Source organism: Aphis gossypii, chromosome 1 (assembly GCF_020184175.1).
Source record: "Aphis gossypii isolate Hap1 chromosome 1, ASM2018417v2, whole genome shotgun sequence".
NCBI lineage: Eukaryota > Metazoa > Arthropoda > Insecta > Hemiptera > Aphididae > Aphis > Aphis gossypii.
In genome coordinates, this window is record NC_065530.1 from 52,380,207 (window position 1) to 52,403,782 (window position 23,576).

General features: G+C 30.8%; 1 long non-coding RNA gene across 1 annotated transcript in view; it reads right to left on the bottom strand.

Annotated features, from left to right (window-relative positions):
- Positions 1-4,852: 4,852 nt before the first annotated feature.
- The window catches only part of LOC114131497 (uncharacterized), a 36,998-nt gene continuing 18,274 nt past the window's right edge, over positions 4,853-23,576 (bottom strand). Inside the window, exon 3 of the long non-coding RNA XR_007603113.1 lies at positions 4,853-6,167. This is a non-coding gene — a long non-coding RNA (uncharacterized LOC114131497). The remainder of the gene's footprint in view (positions 6,168-23,576) is intronic.

The following is a 23,576-nucleotide window of genomic DNA, read 5'->3' on the forward strand; positions in this document are numbered from 1 at the left end:
ATAATAAAAAAGAAGTTTTATAACGTTTTATAAATGTTATATGTCATCAATTAAGTAGGGATACGAATAAAAGTTACATTTATATTATCACTTAGCAATATAATTATACATCACGTTACCGTATAATAAATTTGGTACTTTATTTATTTGCGAAAAATGTCGTGAATAAATTATGCGGCGTTAATGATTATTATAAATCAATTTACTTACTGGGTAAAACATTTAAAATGAACTTATAGATATTATATTATATTAATAGTATGGCATACACATACCTAATATTAAAAAAATACTCACTAAAATTATTGGTATAAAAAAATGTTCAGTGTGTTAAACATTTTTACAAATCATCAAAATAAAGTAAAAATTTAAATTTAAATTATTATAATACAATTATTTATTTTCGATTTATATTATTACAAAGCTATTTTAATATAGTAATTATAATAATAATAATTATTATAATTATTATAATTATAATTATAATTCGTTCATATTTAATATAATAAAATAAAACGAAATAATTTTATTGCATTTATTATATTAAATTTATTTTAATTAAATTATTATAATACAATTATTTTATTTTATTTTATTATATTAAAATATATGAACGAATTATTATTATTATTATATTAATATTTAATATAACTTTGTAATAATATAAATCGAAAATAAATAATTGTATTATAATAATTTAATTAAAATAAATTTAATATAATAAATACAATAAAATTATTTTGTTTATAACCTGTGTGAATATATTATCCAAAATATAATAAATTAAATTTTCTAATTTTTTTATTAAAATAGTCTGTTAAAGTAAAGTTATAGATGTTTGTTAAAAAAATTCACGTTCAAAGATTTACAACACACTTCACTTTATATCAATGTGAAAAATATATTAGAATAGAATCAATATAACATTTTAAAACGATTAAGAGCTAATTTATGTACACTAATTATAGTATTATGTTCAATGACATAAAGGGTGATAACTATTATATTATCAGCATACTTATACACTATAGGTAAATACTTTTTTGGAAAAATACTATTAACGTTTGCACACCAACACGTAATGCGTATAGTGGCAGACAGCACTAGTACTCCTTCCTGCTTATATGGGTACTTAACATGATAAGGTATTTTACACGTACATAATAATAGGATATAGGCAGCTATTATCAGTTATCACGCGATCGATACAACTGCGGTTGCAGTTGATTTTTATTAGACATAATTATTATAAAAGGGAAACACGTTTTGGAAACGTCTCAATGACAACAATATACACAATATATAACTATAATATAAGTATAATAAGTATGCTGAAACAAAAAATGCGTCCAACAATGTTATATTGTCCTACTTAAATCATTCGGGTTGTTCACGACTATACGACGACGGCGGCGGCTCGTACGATATATAATAATAATGTATTATAATATAGTAAATAACCCATCGCGTCTCTCAAGAAATAATTTATATTCGGCTCGTTAATGGACCTTTTGGCCCATACATACTCGCGCGTGTGTGAGAGTATATACCAACATATTTTATACACACTCGTGATGTGCGCTGTACGACGAGATGTCTGAGCGCCGAAGCTGCGAATGTTTACGATAATATGTAATATTATTATTATTATTAGTTATTATATGTAACAAGGAGGAGATTCTAAAATTAAAATGCAGCAAATATTCCGCCGTCGTGTTCTGTCCCGGAGTCGCTCTTATATTTTATTTTTTTATTTATTTTTATTGCTCGGACCACACACACACACCTCAACGAACCCTGCACGGGGTTGTCTAAAATTAATCTAGGATACAAAAATACTAGTTTTGTTTTTCTGTGGTGGGATAATCGTCACTATAATACACGTGTGGTATCCAATATATATTAAGCATAGTAGTTGGAGTAATATACCTACTTCGCGGCTGCACACAACGACCTCCATATCATATTATATACACAAGTCCATTGACACGCCTGCAATACATAATGTTGAATTAGAACGTGATGGGTACGTATATATACATACTTACTGTATCAATATCAATATAAATGCATTGCTGCAATAGGCAATCGACACGAATTTGAAAAATGAACGACTAATAGAAGTATATAGGGACTAGAACTTCAGTTTAGGATCTTTGAAAAACTAATTTCAATTCCGATTTCAGTTGGGTTCTTAGAAACAATTATAGGTTCCACGCAAGTACTTTAAAGTTAAAAATTATTGTTTTGCAGATTAATATTGATTTCAACTAGTGCTGAAATATAATTTACTGCAACATAGATACCCACATAATTATATGATTTCTAAAAAATAAAATTAACAAATTCGATTACGGCCGTTATAATTGGAAAATTTTGTAGATGCTGAAATTAAAATATTTGTTTTTGTTTCAAAAATATTTAGTATGTATGGGTTCTCGTGAGATTCCGCTTTTTATATTTTCATCGAGTCCCTGCTTCTTTTCAATAAAATTCCAGTTCCGATCTTATATTATGATCTAGCAGCTATATCAACATCCAATATAATATATTACTGATAATATCTCTCTACTCGTTATCGAGTATTCGTATATTAAGTGATTGAGTATGTATTTTTATACAGGTACTTACTTACAACAAATATGGCACGACAGCTGGTATTCTATTATTATTATTATTCGCATAATTATTAATATACATATTAACAAAACATTTATTGCAATCGGGACGAGACGTCTCACGGATTTTTATGATACACCACGCATACACTGATTTCAGGAAATTATTTGTATTATAATATAATATTTTACTTATGTAAATACACTGTTTATACACATCATATTTTTTCAAGATCGATTCCCTTACAAAAGCCGTAAGCCGTAAGTTTTTGGTAGATTGCTGCAGCTCGGCTGGTCACTGCTACGCCGGATATTATATTTTATTCGTAATACAATAACGAATAATAAATGTACAGATGAATAGTCCCGCACGTTAAGTTAAACGATTCTTAAAACGTAAAATAATATTATAATTGGTACAAATGCCGAATCAGATATTTTCACACACTGCACTGTATATGATTTAACATAATTGTATGTGTGTATATAATATTATTATTGTCTGCAGCAACAATCGTTTAATCGATTTTAAATTGGATTTTAAAACTTTTGAAAAAAAAAAATTATATTAATTTAATATTTTATTATAATTATTATTTATTAGATGTACAAATACGCATTATTGTGTGAGACACAGCTGGTGTATAACCTATATACTCATCTTATAGTTTTGAAAATGAGTTTAATTAAAAGTTTAAAAATGTTATCATTGAAGTATGCATTTTAGTATAAGTCCAATTATATGGACAATGGTAAACGATTTTGTTCGTTTTATTTCTTATGTAGGTATATATACAAATAGCGACTATTGACTATAGCAAGTCATTCTGTTAAAACACAAGTTTTTTATGGTGACTGTAAACACAACTTATATAAAAAGTAAAATGTCTGATAAGAATATACATTTTACAAAAACTGTAAAATATTTTATTCTCAATTTTAAGACTCCTGCACGTTTGCCTTATTTACTTATTCAAAGTTTTTGAAGTTTAATTTTAATTATTCGAAAAACGCGTTTGGATTTTTTGTTAGTTTAATATAGGTAGGCACCTACCGTATTTCATCCTAAATACGATAGCATAAAAACTTTAAAAATATAGGACAATATTATTATGCATTGTGATGTAATTTTATAAAAACGATTTTATGAAATTCAATGTCACGATGCATTTGTATATTTGTCTACAAATAACGAATATATATGTGGTCATAAATGTTAATTAAAACAATATATTATATATCAATTTCATTATTTTTATATACCTACCAATAATGATGGCTTATAGGAGTATGTATATTTTCTATAACAATAATAAAATATTATTATACCTAATATATATGCGTAATTTAAGGGGGGGAGGCTTAAGGAGACTTAGTCTACTAACAATTTTTACAGTCCCCTCCCCCCCCAAAAAAAAAAATAAAGAGTTGTTCAACAAATTCCAGATTGTTTACTAGGTAAAATAATACATAATTTGCTATACTGTAATTCCTAAAAAGAATAAATATATATTACTAATAGAATAAATATTAACATTAGATCATGTATATGCTGTTTTATTTAAAGCTCTCCATAGGTCTATCGTTTGTTTTGCGTTTTGCATGTGTCTATATAATTTTAGCCCCTCCTAACAATCAAAATGCACGCCTGTGACCTAATAATATCAACAACTGATTGAAAAAAATAATATTTCAGTATAGGTACTTAATATAAATCAGTCATTTAAGAATTTAGTATTACAAGTATTAGTATTTGTGCTGCAAAATTAAAATTAACTATTGCATAATAATATGCGTATATTATACATAATTAGTCATTTGGAGAACTTCTATAGTGAACCAAATTAAAAAAAAAAATATATTTTTACCCAACCCTGTTGGGCACATGTTTTTTAGTGTGCATATATTTCAATCAATAAATTATTGTGTAATTTTTATGAAGTGTAGTCTTACACTTTTACAGCATATGATAGGTACCTTGTATAAAGCGTATAAATAATTCTAGATTATAAAAATGGTTACATAATATACAAGTTATATCAATACGGTTTATAGTCTAGACATAAGATTATAATAATTTTACAATAATAAATTATTATTTATTATACTATTTTATTGTATAATATAAAAGTTTTATTATTTATAAACACAAATATTCTTAAGTACAAATTGTTTATAATGTAAAAATAATTGTTGTATTATATCTTAGGTATTTAATATAATAGGATATATATTAAATAAGCATAAAAAGGTGTCTGAATTGATTCGTACAAGTACATCAAATTATATTTAATTTTTTAGTTTTCCTATTTATAGACGAACGATAATTAACATTGTATATTTGAATATGATTTTAATTAGTATTAAAAATACTTATGAGGTAATAAAAATATATAATTATAATCGTCTGGGAATAGTAGCCATGCATGAGCCATAAAAACTAATGATGAATATTAAATAATATTTATGCACAATATAGAAGACAATGAATACAATTAATTGGGAAAAAAAAGACAGTAAAATAAATATTATAAATATAAATACCTACTAAGTTTACATGATAATAATAGTCAGAGTTATAGTAGTTTTTGACAATTTCATTTTGTAAGTACTTAGTTGGATAAATCCTATAAACATTTGTAGGTATATTGAAAGTTAGGTTATTCGCGGCATACCTATATATTAAACGGCAGGATTTGGTTTAATACGATATTTTAGTAGTAATATAATGTGGTCCAATTTAAATCGTTAGGCGTACAAATATTGTTGTTATAATTATATTAAATAGTTATTTTATTATATTTGTCATATTTTGATGTGTGTAAAATATTATTTCTCTTCATGTACACAGTTATTATTATTATGTTTTAATACGCATATTATGTACACAGACATAAAAATAAAAACGCAGTAAACCGATAAACCTGTCCGTTTAAAATACAATAAAAAATATATAAAAATTAGTCGTATTGAAATCATTGTAAGCGGGATTTATGCTCGTAGTAAATATAATAATAATAATAATAAGTGTATACAACCAATAATAAAAATATAAAAAAAAAAAAAAAAAAATAGTAATAATCTTAAACGGTACGCTGTAAAGAAAATAATAAAGTCTAGAAATAAAAACACACACACACACACACATATATACTTACTCCTCACGGCGGTGATATGTATGTGTAATAATATATTATGTTATATGTATGTATGGTACAAAATGGCTCGTAATAACAACCGTTTAAACACTGATAACGCCGTCGTAAACGGGACATTTTAACAGAGCCATTTGAACCGGTGGTATTAATTTTTATTGCTCATTGTGCGAGGCTACATAATAATAATATTGTAGTGGGAAAGACGCCGCCGACTTACAGCAAATCGGTCGCAATAGTAATAACAACAACAATTATTATTATTACATGGTAATTATTATATTTTGATGACGTGGTTTCCGTTGCCGCCGAGTCATCGCGGAGGTATCCGTCATCGTGCAGGTGGCGTTCAAAAATCCATAATACTTTTCCTGATTCTGGTCCGGTCGAGTCCCTGAAATCACATAAATAAATTGTTTTTCAGTTGCGGTACAGATACTAAAATGTGCAATTAAGTTTTGGCCAGACTCGAACGGTGTTATAAAAATGAAAAACAACCTAAAAACAGGTTAATTGTATAATTTATTATAATATAATATGTTTTATATGTAAACGGGAAAAAATAACATTACATCGAACCAGCGATAAATTGTGTAAAAAAATAAGTCAATTACAAAAATAATGAAACATTGTAACAAAATACATTATTCAATATTAAAAACTGAAAAAGAATCAATAATAATATTATAGGATAAACAACAGATATAATATTAAATACTATATGTATAATATTTCATTATTAAATATCTAGAAAGCAATGTCTTTACGTTTACCTTCGGGATGCAGCAGTCATGACATACTGTCATTGAATATAAATATATATTTAAACACAAAACGCAAATCTATAAAAAAAAGTATATAGATATTTTTTTTCAAAAGTGTTACTGTATAGTGAACATAATGAGTAATTAAAATAGTCGAAAATACCAACTATTATATATTTTAACTTTTTTTTTACAAACACAAAAATCGACCAATGCGTACCTATATACTTCATAATGAGTGGAATTCGTGTTTAAAAAAATCTTCTTGTGTATATATCTAAAAATGAATTATAGCTTTTTTGTATATACATTTATAGTTTAAATATAAATAATTATTAATATATATTGTCAAACGAGACGTGTAAACATATAATTTACAACGTTATAATATGAAGTGTTTTTTCTACTTTTCTACAAATATGTATATATATGTATATACAGCATAATATATTGAAGTAGGTATAACCGCGTCCATCATCCATAAACGGGATAAAAATCAGACCTCGGTATCAACTTATTATGTATATATTACATTGTATATTATGAGTGAGTTTATTAGGTATTCGGTACGCATCGTTAAAATATAATTACCACAGTGCAGGAGTTAAACGACGATTGATAATACACGTATAGTTCCGACCGGACGTGCATTTTTTACACGGGTTTCTTTTCTTTCGGCACATCACCACGATTGTGAAGAAAAACAATTCAAAATCGTAAGTCATATAAAAAACTAAACAACTGACGAAGCTGCTGCTGCAGGTTTGAATCAGTTTTGTATCTAGGTATATTTTTATATTTTCATTATGTATCTATATTATCTACTATTCACTCGCGTATTTATTAATAAAAATTTATTTTTCTTCAATTTTCATTTAGGTACTTGAAACATCTAATAGGTTATTAATGTATATAGGTATACTGTTTACCTATAGCATATACTATCTAAGTTCTTCGAGTATAGATTAATGCATTTTAGTATGAATTTAAATAATATATTTATCGTAAGCTAATCGAATTCATGATATCACATTTATCTGTAGCTATGTAATAACGACATTCGAATATCTATAACTCGTATAGGAAAAATATATAACAAGATATTTTAGTATATCAAATATAATTATTATTATATTATTCCACCGTGTATAGTTTCAGACACGGTGATATAACGAGTCAAAATTTAAATATAATATATTCGAAAACATAATTTTACGTCGTCCATACGTATACGCGCATACCTACTGTGAATATATTTTATGTATACGCTTGAACAAACTACTATTATATATATATAAGTGTATTATGTATATGATATGCATATACCTATACTATATATATATATATATTATAATACTAGTTTCGTAAAAAACAATAACTTATAATATTTTTATTACGCCGTTCGACAGATATATCACCGTAAAACACTCGGGATAAAAATGTTTATCTCGAGGAAAAAAAATTCGAAATATTATTTATAAACACGGATCTCTGCATGCTGTGGCAGCGGCAATAATAATGGCCGCTATATGGGTCCGAGTCCCGCCCCGTATACATGCAGACACCGTTGGTAATCCTATACGACTCGCCGCGGTATATATATTATACACACACATCTAAAGAAATATATAATAATCAGACTATTGTTGTCCTGCATGACACATATCGTCCTTTGTGGTCATCGCCCCCTCTTCCAATCACCCCTTTTTGGTCTCCGACTTTTTTGTACTCGAATTATTTAGGTCAGCTACCATTGTACGAGCGCTTAATAGGAAAATAAATTACAAACCTCGCGTATATATCATGAAAGTATTTAGTATATAATATATATATAATATAAAATATGTATTATATAAATGTATATTATACAAAACGTGTTTGAATACTTGCACGTGAGTGTGCGTGTGCAGATCCGATTCAAATAATAATTATTCTTACAATAATACACGTCGTAATAGGTACCTATTTATTATAGTAGATGATATGTATCTATTATAATTTTATAAAATATTATTAATGAATATTATATTGCAGATATTCATATAAAGTGTGGTACGAAATGAGAACGAAGTAGATAAGCTACATTATAACGTATTATAATATTTTAGTTAAATCATTTAATTAGGTATGTAATCCAAAGTATTATACTTTATATTCTATATGAGTTGGTCAAGATTTTCTTTTTTTGCAAAAATTTAAACCGTTTGAAATTTAACAATTTATTTTTAATATTATAGATGTAAATGATAATACAATGTTATTTATGTTAGACTATAACAATATTTCATACCTACATGCTTATACGGCGGTGCACATTTAAAACTTCCAAATTATAACTATAAATAATAACACTGGGTATACCTAGTATTTATAATTTAGGTACGTTTTGACGTATTCAAATATTGCAAGTAAAATATGTACACCTATAGTTGGAAAAAACAACACCGATTCTATCTTGATTTAAAATTTATGCCTCGAAAATATAAAATGTTCGCACACGTGCGTTATATTATTTACTCAAAAGTCAAAACTACATTGCTATTTAAACCTTCTACAAAATATATTTTACAATATACAATATTATACATGAAAACCCATATAGAACACATATTTTATTTATTTCAAAATTATATTGTCTATAGATATAACAAAGAAATGTAGACGCTAATGAAATTCTCTGGAAAAATTCTCTGAGGCGATAAATAGTGTCTGCTATAGCAAATGCGTTCGCGCGTCATGCATTATTATTATCATGATATGGTCGGATTGCAATGATCGCAATAACATAAAGTTATCGAGTAATTTTGTAATTGAAATTCATATATATAATTTTATAAAATATAGTAGAAAACAGTAGACGCTCATTTATATGGTATACAGTTATATTTTTGTCCAATGACATTGCACATAATACATTGTGTTAAACCCGCAACAACTTGATTTTGAAAAAAATGTAGATTTCCAGAATTTTTGATTTAAAACTATGTCGTTTAGTTTAATATAGTAGCTCCCGACTTCATTTGTCGTAAATATATATATATACACATGTTTCGCCATCGCAGACGCGAGGAATACCATTTCCATTTATATATTATACTTAAGGCACGCAGCGCGTATACAAAAAGCAATTTTCATTATTAAACGTAGCAAATAGTAGTGCGCCGCAGTGGTGTAATAATAATAACCGTGACGAGAATTGTGCGTATATACAGCACAGCATCACCGGTCCTGCACACACACACATATATATATATAAACAGCGTCTGAGCCCGGGGGCGGTAGAGGTCAGAGAACGACCGTCGTCGGCACATGATGCGGTGGCGGCGGGGTGAGGATAGGGACCACGACTTGTGAGCGGCGGCGCGAGTACGGGGCGAACGGTCGCGGGTAGTCGAGGGAGGGGGCGCAAACTTTGTTCAATTTCCGACGAGAGCTCTTGGGGGGAAAATCCATTGGCCGGGCGCTCGAGAGAGATACGAGTTAGAGACCGCACATCAGCGTTAAAACCCAACCCGCCACCGCAGCCTCCGCGCGGGCCGACCGGCGCACCATCTGCGTCCCTTTTTCGCTCACTATTATACGTATACACACTCATAGCGGTCTCTCCCTCGTGTCTATCTCTCGCTTTCCGTTACCCTCTCTGCCCGCCCACGTCGACGCGAGCCCCGTGAATTCATCCCCCGGGAAAAGCTGCTGCTACTGCTGCAGCGCCGTGCTCACATTTTCCCTCGCGGAGAGTTTTAATAAATTAAACCGACCGCGGTCTGCTGTGTACACAATACCGTATCATCCACGCGCATATTACATAATAATATTATAATTCATAAGAGCAGGAGATGAATTTTAAACGGACGCGCGCGAGGCGACAAACCACAATCGCGGACACGGAACGTTGCGGTATATTAGATTATTAACCACGCGAGCGGTATATTATGTATATTATACACGAGTATAGTGCTGAATAATTTATAGACCATATAATTACACGCCCATAATTGCAGGTACCTGCAGCACACAGCCACCGTGTGAAACGGCACACGATAGATAAATACGGGCGGCACACTGTGCAAGTTTACCGCAAATATTGGCCTGGACGGTTTTTCGCGGTGGCAGGAGAGGAGTAGGCGAATTAAATAAAGGACCCGGCGATAAGACGCGCATATAGTTAACGCGGTCGATGCTCGAGCGTGATATATCCAACTTATAACTACGCCCAAAGTCTCTACGCTATATTACCACATCCGTGTTAATATTGTTGTTGATCAAGAGGTCCGATGGGACGGACACAGTATTATTAATATTATATCTCGACTAAAAGGAACTGCGCATAATGTATATTTTTTTTTCATTCAAAATTGAGTTTTTTTTTTTTTATCGTACGCCGTTACCCATAAATTTGCCTTCAAGTTTTGTAGTTTGACTTAGTCGACAAATAAAAAAGTTATACACTCAAAATACCTGCGAGTACAATATTATATACCTACCTATACTTAATTAACGCGTAGTAGGTATACGAGAACACTGCACGTGAAACTAATTTTATTTCTACTTCTCTGCCGTTTACAATTTAGTAAAAGTTATTTGATGTCCTACAGTATAACGAAATTATTCACATTAAAACATTTCACTTTTTTTCAGATCATCCAAGACGCACAAAGTTATAATATTATAGCGACACGTATTATATTGTAGTTAATTTATTAATATATACATCATAGCGACATTATTTATGTATATACATAAATAGGTTTTGAAGGAATCGGCATGTTTTATTATTCAATAATTTAACAACGCCGACATGTTTAAAGGTTATAATATTATAATGTACGCGAGTATACGACGCATGTTATTATATATCGCAACTGCAGTGCGTACCTCTTGACGATGCAAACATTAAACGAATTAATAGTTTCTTTATTTTAATTAATATATAAGTTAATTTATAGTTGGGCGTACTCTGTTAAGTCTTCAGTACTCGGTACTTACTCTGTACCAGATGGAAAAGACTTTTAGATAATATAATATGCATAAATAATAAACACAGTACACATCTCTTGATTTGACACCGTTGAAAAATTTTACGATTTGCAAGGATTTGCATGACACGAAGTATTAAATATGATAACTTTAAGTGTCAATAATGTTTATAAATACATAAAATCACATATGGTAATTAAAAACTAATAATAATATGCTCGAAATTATTTTTATATCGCACTAGTATGCTGTACACTGCAGTACATATTATAATATTAAGAAGATGAAGTATATTATTACAAACACAGCAGAAGTTAGAACCTTGATGCATTTTTAAGATTTATATTTGATTTTGATACGATTCATTCGATTCATACATTTTTTTAAAAATCCGTTTCATTTTTCCAAATTAGAAATTTTTCTGTTTCAGTAAGTACTAATTTCTTATATTTCTAATATAATGCATAGATACGTGTTTAAAATAATAATAATAATAATAACATATCAAACAATCAATGATATTATTATAACGTAAAAAAAAATCAATTTAAGTACTAGTACTTTGAAAATATTGGTTCCGGTGACCGAAATATTTATGAAATATTCTTCAAAATAATATTTATAACTTTTTCATCTATTATATTTTTCTAATGTATCCACTGACTATTTGAAAATCGGGTAGCCGTGGAAACGGTAAATCGTTACACGATACGCTTCATTTGCCATCAATGATGAGAAATGCCATCATTTTCAAATACTGTTTATTTACACCGAAAATAAAATCGTCGTATAAACGCGCTGAATAATAATGATGATAATAATAATATAATAATATACATTCCCAATACATATTCTCTAGTGTATATTTATTTTGTTTTTTACATATATTTGTTTTCGTTTAGGAGAGAAAAAAAACAAACAGTTTTTACGTAGATATAAATACCTACGTATATATTATTGGGGAGTCCGGTATTGTGCGCTGGACGTATACCTACCTATAATAAATTGTCCTGTAACACGACACTTACGCATATACTAATAAATGTATGTATAATATGTGTGCACGAAATGTAAACAGCGTTCCTCTGTCCGAAAAGTCGAAAAATCGATTTCGGCCGCACTGCGCTCTTCCCGCTGTAGCGAGCAATCGGATTTTTTTTTTTTTTGTTTTTAATAACCTTAAAACAGTAATCCTGTCAACGTGAATTGATATCCGAGAGGCCGTCGCCGGTCCCACTCGTGTGGGTAACGGCTCTGTTTTTTCGAAGGAAAAAACTATACACGCACTACACCAATAAGCGCGCACAAACACACACATACACCTCCTATATTATATATTATACATACTCGTGGCGGCCGTTTCCAAATGTGTTTTCAGGTCACATCGTATCGCAGTTGAAAAAAAAAACGTGCGATACGATGCCTCCATGGGAAAAAATACTTCTGATGTACACATATTTTATAATATATTATACTAAGTATAGGTATAGTATGACCCGCGATAGAAACGAGTGGAACGCGCACGTATAATAATATGTATATAAAATAAATATAGGTATAGTATATTGTTCTTTACGGCGAAGGTCGATGATTTGAGTGTAAGACGAGACACTTTCTTTAAAGAATATATTCTAAATCTGTTTATTAGATACGTCAGTAGTTAATATAACTTATGTTATAAAAGTGCATATCTATAGTGTTAGAAATGGAAATTTAACATAAATCTATTACTTTTTTTATGTTTATATTATATATTGCAGTTGGTTGTATAGAATCGATATTCATATTAAACCTGCCGGTTCTTTTTTTAGTTTTATTTAAAAACTATGGCTATACGAATGGGATTTGGGATAAGTATGTTTCTAAGTAATTAATTATCCAATTATCTTTTATAATTTTTCAGAATACAACGGTGTTCATAAAAATTGTAACTTTTCTTAGGTATGTCAAAGATATATTTTAAAGAAGTATGAGAGTATAATATTATTATTAACTAATGTATAAATAATTATGAAATTGGATTTAAAATTCAAAATAAAGTCACTAAGAAAAGTACAATAAAGAATCGATATTTGATATTTATTTCTGTAATACCACTGAGAAATGAATATTTTATTCGATAATATTATTGATTATAATCCAAGTCTCATCTATGATGGCGAGTCGTCGAAACGTTTCCGTTGCTCGAAACCGAATACTGTAACAAGTACATACAACCCTATCCTTAATCATAGGCGGCATTAATATTAAACAGATGTCACAAACTATTCAACTATACTAGATATTATATAAACAATAAGCATATGTTTATTGTTTATACCTTCTACGTCTTTGATTGAAAGCTGTGCCTTCAGCACATAAAACATTCGACGTTATACAAAACATAACACTAAAACTAATAGAATTTGATATTAATATTTGAAAAATTTGACATTACGATCTGAATACGATATTAAAATTATATTTTATAAAATATAACATAATATAAAGTATAATGTGGAGAGTAAATTGCATATTACATAATATTAATCGGTACTTCTGTACCGTTTCGGCGTTTATGACATGCGGTTTGAAAATAATATTTATCGTCCATCCCGTGGCACAAAGTATTATATGCATAATGATTATGACGGTTCTATAGGTACAACTTTTTCCAAGCCTGAAATTCAGAGAAACGAGTATTAGGTAGTCCATAATAAAACTTATCAAATCGCCGTTATCCGCGGAACGACGCGACGTTTTTGGCCAGCCGTAATATATTTAAAAAAAAAGCCGCTTTTTACTGTCGACTCGCTCCGTTATAATTTCGAGACGGAGATGAGAACGCTTATATATTATAGTATAGGTCTAAGCACCCGTACACGGTTATGTAACTGCAGGCGTTTGTCGACAACGGACAACGGATAAATTATACATAAAAAAAAAAAAAATGCTATAATAATATGAAATTCCGTAAAGCCTCTTAATCATAGTATTTTTTTTTTAAATATTACCATAAGCTTTTAGTAAATCGTATTCGTCCGATACACGTTGTGATGGTTGATATATTATAGAGACTGCATGGAGCGCTTTGTGTAAAAAGTCAGTGATCATATTATTTAGTATTGCATAACGTCCGAAAACGTCTGGTTCCATTACTAAAAATGGAAATATACACGTAAAATTATTGGTTTTAACGTATAATTTGTATAATTTATGTCTCAGAGACGACCGAATCCAAGGCTGCTGTATAATATTATATTATGTCCTCTTAACAACGCTGTATTATTTGCGAATGTGTGTTCAGTGGATAAATACCTACGAAAATCGTTAAAAACATCATTTTTTTATCTCAGTTATACGCAATTATCATCTTGATATATACTATAGCTATTATGTATAGGAAACCGCGCCACATTTTCTCCGAAAAACTACTATTATATGAAGCAGTCGCCCTTTAAACTATATATAATATATATATATATATACCATGTGTTATAATTTTATTTTTGGCGATTCGACAATTACAGCACAATAGAATGATAAAAAAATATATTGTACGTGTATGATATTTCTATTGACTCGAATGAAAATGACGTGAATACGATACCTTTAATCGGAGAGGTTTTTTTTTTATCGCAGAACCAAAAAAACTATATATTACACATGTATTAGTTATTTAGTTAAGCCGTCGATTACTATTAAAAAAAAATGTAACCAATTTCTCAACAAAATAAAATATGGTTTTGATAGGAATGTATAGCAAACCAATAATAAACTAAAAACAGAATAAACCATAGACGGCCATTTATTATATTATTATTAACAATAACTGCACGTACAGCAATTGTAGGATGGGGGTACGTGCCCCTCGTGCGCTTCATGGCCGTGTATAGTGCGAATATTCGTGTTAAATTTTACGCTGCTGCGTATTATACGCGTCGCCGTTCACGACATTTGTCAGCGGGATATCGGTTTTGGGAGAATGTGCGCAAGTATAGCGATGTGTTGTCGTACATGTGAAAATATCTTTTTTTTTAAGAAAAAAAAAAAAAAAAAGGAGAAAAAAGTGAATCCCCTGTGACACAGCTGCGGAGTTTGCCGATATCTGCAGCGTACAATCGACTATTTATTATATCTCTTTATATATATATGTGCTGTGCTATATGTGCTATCGAGTTTTTTCGCCTAAACTTCCATTGTGTAAAACACGCGCACACTGCGTGCACGCCAGCGCACACGTCTATAAATAACGCCGAGTGGTCGTCGTACTGCGTGAAAAGACGCGACGGCCGGCGGCAACGGCGTTCGCGGACGGAAAACTGACTATATCTATATATATTATTTATTATACATGTGTGTACTTATCCGGCGGCAGCCCGCTGGGTCGTGTACATAATATACGGCGCGTAATCCGTTTGCAGCCGATTGTCGCCGGGACCCCGATTTATTTTTTCGCCCCTCCTCCGCGTCCGTTGCCAGCGGATCTTTTTCGTATTTCCCATCATGGTGTAGCACCGTCCCACGCATCCGATCCTACACGTATATAATATACAAACTCGAGCGTTATCTGCAGTGAAGACCCCTCGCCGGTCGGCACCCTGGCATCGTCCGTATCGGCCGAAATGCCCTTTACCGCAATGCCGTAATACATATAGATTATAACAAATTTATTCAGACAGCATAATAATATATATATTAAAATATACAAAAAGCGCATAAGACGCGTATTCCGTTAAATACGTGCTGTACGCGTGCAAGGAAGTAGGCGTGACGACGCATATTGCACCGTGTGACGAAAATGCAGTTTATATTATAATCGAGCATGCGGCTCGTTATCGATTATGGCAGTAAATTTGTATACGGTTAGGTATAAGGAACTATAATGCTATAATGTAAATTAATTATTCAAATAGCAATAATATTATAATTATAATACGTGCACGCCGTTTGTATGTACTTATTTTCGAAAGGAATACACGTCGACATCGAGTCGTATTAATTATGATAACAGTATAACTAGTATATAACTAGTTGATACTTTAAAAGCATTTTGATGTTTGCAGGAAAAAAGTTTTTATTCACGTTCGAAGTCGTTGATGAAATATCTATACCCGTTGTAATCAATATAACGATTGATTAATCAATGCAATCGCATTGCGCATAGGAGCGTGAGTTATAACCACAATTTTTCGTTTGAAAATTTTTGAACACGACGAAAACATGATTAACTATACAGACATAAAATATATCGATGCACGGGGACTACTATATAATATATAAACTACACTACACGTGTAATGCGTATTTCGACAACCGTTTCTACCGTATATATACACAATATATATATACATGAGTATTTGTGTTCGCGCAGCGTCGAATAATGCAGGTTTACAATACAGATATATATATATTTATTTACTACAATGCATGTATATATAGGTACTAGAAAACATCGAGTATACGAAATAATTCAGAATTTCCCCCAGGAACAGTAATCGGACTCATGAAAGTAAATCGTCGTCAATGAACGGTGATGTATGCTCTGAACAGAAGATAAAACGAAAGGGCGGAAAATAGTATTGCACGCCGACCTTTAGCGGAATTGCGAACACTGCATGTCTACGCGATGGTACCTATATATACCTATATACGAGTATGCGTGTGTGAGAGAGAGATCATAACGAGACCCTTTGCAGTGCTACTCATTTATATATATGTATATACATGAGAGATTGAACGAGCCCATATTATACATATGTCATGTGTTTCGTTTATGCCCACGTGGACCAAAAGAATAGAGTCAATTTCTCGCAACAACGTAAATAAACGATTGGCCAGGGCCATCTACCGGAATAGCTTTTACTTTGAAGATCCAATTGCGTATATATATAAAAACGATATTCGCGTGCGGCTACCGAACGGCGTAATTTGAACGTCTGCAAAAGACGAAACTACGATAGTGTTATAATACTGCAATATATATAATACACTCATATACGATATGTACGCAGTTTCTATATTGTACCAGTCACTATACTCACTATATGTTATTTACAACAATAAATAATATAGTCTGCGAGTTCGGAGTTTCTTCATTTGGTTGAGTTTTAAAATTTTTTCTTCGCTACGTGCAGGTCTCGCTTTCAAGTCTTAATACAATAAGTATGCCGTGTAAAACCTATTAAAGTAAGCCTATATAAGCTGTATGAATACATTCACTATTATAACCGTCGCAATATTAATATATCTATTTATATTATAAACGCCTTCGTTGTAATACCCAGAATACCCCTAAAGGTAAAGGTGAACTTCTCACTCTCTTCGGAGCGAAGAGAGTTTGAACGTGTACGCTATAAAAGCTGAATAATTTTACGACGTTTACTCAGTGTTTTAGAAAATTCTGTGATGTTGGTTAAAAATATTCAAAAATATTCTGTAAATTGTTTTAAACAGATATAAAAATAAAAAAAAATGCGTATACTTAACCGTATTGTGTTTTGATTATTATTTAAATTAACACGAGATTAAATAAATGCCATTCGAACGAGGTTAGCTGCTGCGTGGGCTTATAATATATATATAATATAATATATAACCTCTCTCCCACCAACTATAAAAATCTATGTATAGTTACGCCTATACACCACTCCCGCGAGAAATCTATGACATATAACGAATTTATTGCGATTTTGGTTTAAAAAAATATTTACGTATCACTATACTCACTATTTCGAGTGGAAAACACTTAAAAATCGTGGATCATTTCAAATTTACTAAATATTTTTGTTTTTTGTTATTTTTTTTGTGTCCAATTAAAGCATACCCCGAGTTTATTTTAACACCAAATACTCAGTGATTATCAAACTCTTCCGAATGCTGCACGCGGAACTCTATCACCACCATTCCAAATTTTAACTTTACATGCCATATGTGTTCAACTGCGGTTTGACGTAAACTCACGCGCGTTGTCCGCGATATAAAAACAAATAAAAAAAAGGTACTTGAAATGCCTCTCTTAGGGAAAATGTTCTAAAATATTGGTTGTTGCAGTTTTTTACGACCATGACAGTACATTTTGGCCGATATTCTGTAACAATATACAACTTTATAATATAATATTATTTTGACAAAGGGTGCATATTATGCAGTGACTATTAATCATTCGATTTTATATTATGTACACGAAAACGTTATTTACGCAGTATAATTGTTGTGCTACGATCATCAAGTGTAAATTATATTATCATGTATTCGTGTGTATAAATGGCAAAGTGTATTTTATATCATATGTATATACTCGGGTGATTTCTGCCTCTATTATAATGCCATAATATAATATGTTTATAATAATAATTTAGAGTCGCCTTATAAGATAATATTTTTTTTTTCTCCTTCACGAGGTGATAAATTAATCGATAGACGGCCAATGGGAAACCCGTTTGTCCGGATACGTTCGAAATATTAAAACCTCTGGACAGACGCGAACGATATTTCGACTCCCCCCTCACGCTCTTCTACACGTGGTAACCTATTCCGTTTTTTATTGGTCCCGGACAACGACGGCCGTCGAAGTCATAAATTACACAAAGCCTAAGTATTCATAAAACTGTTAAGTATATATTTTGAATGTCAGTCCTAATGAGACTAACGCACACTGCTGCTTGCAACAGGCGCATAGCTCGCGGACCGCCCCGCTGTAAAACTTTGGAATTGTTTTAACGCCGTTTTCGTTTAATAATAATCGACGTAATCCATATGAAGTCGTTCGCGGTAATAATTATTTTATTTTCATCAACCTCTACGATCGTTTTATATTTTTATAGTACTTATTTACCCTTGGCACCATAGACAATAGACAAAAATCCATAGCGCACACGAGTAGTTACTCATATCATTATTATTCCTCAATGAATTCCAATTTAACGACACGTAAAATTTGTTTCATTAACACAAAATTAAATAAATATAGTGTCATAAATGGAAATAGATTATGAAAGAATAATCAATTATACGTCTGATTCAATTTTATATAAAGCTATTTGTTGACTACATGAATTTCTATGCTTGAATATTTCAATGTTATGTACCATAAAATCGTTATAGCTATATAGGTATGTTTTTGTAATTGTTTAAAAAAAAAAGTCACGTCTTTTAACCGACTATATAAATTCTATTATATATAGTATTGAAAACGTAGTAACAAAAGAATTTTTCGTTATTTTTATATATTACGCCTATTTTTTTTTTATGCCAGTAGATATATTTGAAAAGTCACCATATTGTTCCAGACTATCTAGGATTTCTTGAACGGTCTTAAAAATTACCGTTTGATGTGTATACCGGCAACAAAGATATACGCACACTTCAATTAATCTTACCGGGTACGGAGTATTTTGACATTTTGCTTTGTATACAAAGGATAATGGTAGTTTTGTGCTCGGGAAAAATTAGTTTTTTACTGCTTACCGGGGGGAGATATGTTCCTCATATGCGTCGTAAATCCTAAGTCTTTTGTGAGATTTGTATTTGTGTGGAAGGTATCTCCCATATATATATATGGTATGTGCAAAAAATATTAAATTCCCGGCAGTAGCATTATTATTATTAAAAACGGGAGAGAGAACACTGGATAGCGAGATACTATTTTTTTCATCCCCAGACATCTTATTTTCTTTATAAATACCTAAAATTCTACCCTCGGGAAATTAATGTATTTTATTACCGGGGTTGAATATTTTGACACGCATCGGTTGAAAAAAATTTATTATTTATACGACGCATGCTAGTTATATAGGTACAAATGTCATCACCTTCGTTCATTTTTATGTTGTTATTTTATTATTAGTGTAGGAACAAAATGGTATCTGAGTAGAATTTGATTTATAATATTTTCACCGAGAAACGATATTCGTTAGTCGCGGGTATAATGATTACCTACGGTTTTGAGTATAGTGTTACAATATAGTAGGTACCTTATATTATTTTATATCTGTTTATAAATGATTATTATTCGATAATCTTATAAATTGTTATGGTGAAATAAAACATTGTGGTTATATTTTAAAAGCCCCTACTTAAATACTGTATTTACCTAATTGTTTATTGTCGTCCGTCGTACGATAATATACTTTCAATGGTATCATTTCATTGCGGAATTGACGATTATGAACCTCAAACAATGGTCAGAATTCTACTAACTACTATTACTAAATATTATGTATATTATATAGGGCATAGGTATATATATGTGTATAACAGTGGTTCAAACTGGTGGATCAATCAATTTTAGATCGTCATAATACTGTAGTTTGTTACGCTAAATATTGAACACTAAATATTCAATCAAATTTATTTACAGTCGCATTTATTTTATATTATTATTTATTATTATAATATTATAATTGTTAAGTATTTTATGTACGTTTGAAAAAAAATGTATAGTAATAATACGTCTGATACGCATATATAAATTATAGATACATAGGTAGGTAGTACACGAAATGTATCCACAACGTTGAAATATCATTAAATATATTATTATGCAAAGTATAAATTATAGGAAAATTATTCTAAATGGATATGATATATAGTTGTACGAGTGAAATAAAAAAGAATAAATTCTAAAAAATGGGATATTTCAACAAAATCGTATGATAATATATATTAAATGTAGTATATATATATATATATATTGATCGTATACAAATACTGCGTGCCAAAAAAAAAAATTCCAAAAAATATCCATTTGTAAAAGAATTGTCTAAAATACAGTCTTGTTTGAAAATATTCTTAGAATTTCGTGTACTGTGTGCCAATAATGTACATTATTATTATCTACTATAGACTCTAGAATCTAGATATTTCCGAACGATTAGATTTATATTATTTGATTTAATGTAGTATAATGTATTCTAGAATTTCTCAATCCGGGGGTCACAATCACTTCAACTAGGGGTCATAAGTTTAAATTACTACATTTATTGCCGATTGATATAATTGATATTCGAAATAGTATATTTTGTTTGGTTAATCGGATAATGATATGATATTTTTACTGTTCAAATTTGTACTAAAAACAGATAGAGGGTCACGAAGTAATTGACCATATAATTCAAAAACGTAACTTTTCAATCAATCAATAATTACCCAGCTATTATATTTTGCACATACGACTTATGATATGAAATTATTTTATTGAAATTATTTGGTTTAAGATACCTTTTACATTGATATTTCATCTGAAACAGCAGGAAGCGATACTTTTTCGATTAGCATTTCCACTAATACGAAGCCTAGGTTTCTGAAAAACTGTTCAAATAAACTTTGTGCTTACTAAAAAAAACTTGAGGTAAAAAACAATGAGCTTATATCGCCAGAATTTAGAATTTAGTGCAAGAGGAGAGGCTTAATCTGCCCCCTCAGTCAGCTGATTGATTGGGTAACAGAATAAATATTAAATAATAATACAATATACGAGTACTCAAATCATTATAAAAAATTTTAATGTATTCTCGATACACAAGGATACTAAACGGTTCTTTTCATAGCTCTTCGCTATCGTTAAGACTATACGAGAATGAGTGCTTCGAAGTGACATTATATATTATTATAGAGCATGCTCGTACTATTAGAGTACTTCGAACTGCACTAAGGTCTGAAGTGTGTGCGAATGAAAATATCCAGCGGGCGGATTGTTTGGAAAAAAATATAATTTCCGTCGTACACACGTAACACACGCGCTGGTTGGGGGGAACACTGCTTCATACATTATACATAACAATAATATACCACATGGATCGCGTGCTGTAAAAACGACGACTCGACTCGCGTTTCCGGTTCGGAGATATATGTACATGAATATATAATATGTATATACTATATATACGTGTGTGTGTGTGTGTGTGTGTGTATGTTCTATATTTGTTATACGGATATGACGTTCCGGTGTATATGATGTATCCACACGTCCACCACCACTATGGTCGTATAGGCTTCTATAAGTCATAAACGTCTGTTACTATCCATCTCTCGTTACGATAACGTGAAAAACTGCAGTCGTGCGGTTCCGTGGGGGTGCCACATTTACTTTTACGCTGTTTAATATACGAGCGTCGTCGCGAGTTGTTCTTATCGCGTAAACGATAATGAGCGTGTTATTGTTATATGATATTATCAGGGTTGATACGTGGTACTGCACATTACAATATGTATAGACTGAGTGCAAGCACTGCAGCGAGCACTCCGACTCGCGACGTCGTTTGCATTATTTCACGCAAATGGAAATTGACGGTGTTTTGAAGAAGGGGAGAATAATAAAATGACAAAATACCCGAGTGTATCAGCGAGACACGGTGTATTATATAAATTTTTTTACTCGTGCAGCTCCCTATTTTTACACAGAACATATATATATATATATATAATCATGGTGACGTTTGCGTCCGTAATGCTTTATGGCGCACATTCGCTTTTTCGAGTTCTTTTCTTATTTTTTTTAAGTGCGTATACACGCAGACATATATATATATATATGTGTGTGTGTGTTTGTGTACGTGTGTGTGTAAATGCGTTAGAGGAAATAATGTAATGGAATAACGTAATGAGCGTTCTCGAGTCGAGTCGCAGCAGCGCCGCGTGTCGAAAACGACCGCCCGGAACAGCTGCGTGGCCCTCCGCCACCGTCTTGTCGACAATGAAAACTTTCCTATAATATAAGCACCCCTCGAAAGTCGAAAATTACTTTGGATAAAAAAAAAAATGCACACGCGTTAAAACAAAAAAAAATTGTTGATGTGAGTGTTGTATCGCATATCCTTTACAATATTATATTATAATAATATATAATACGCGTTATCACAAAAAAATTTTGAATTCGTTGTTGTTTCTTGCCTTAATATTTTATTCGATTGTGTACCTAAGAAATCGGTAACAATGTAAATTTAAATGATTCTTTGATATATAGGTAGGTACTTAAATGTACAACTTCTAGTGGATATAACAAGGTTGAATTAAACTAACAAAAATACATTATGTAAGCGCATATCAAATGATTTGTTGAACGATTATTATTTTTTAACTCA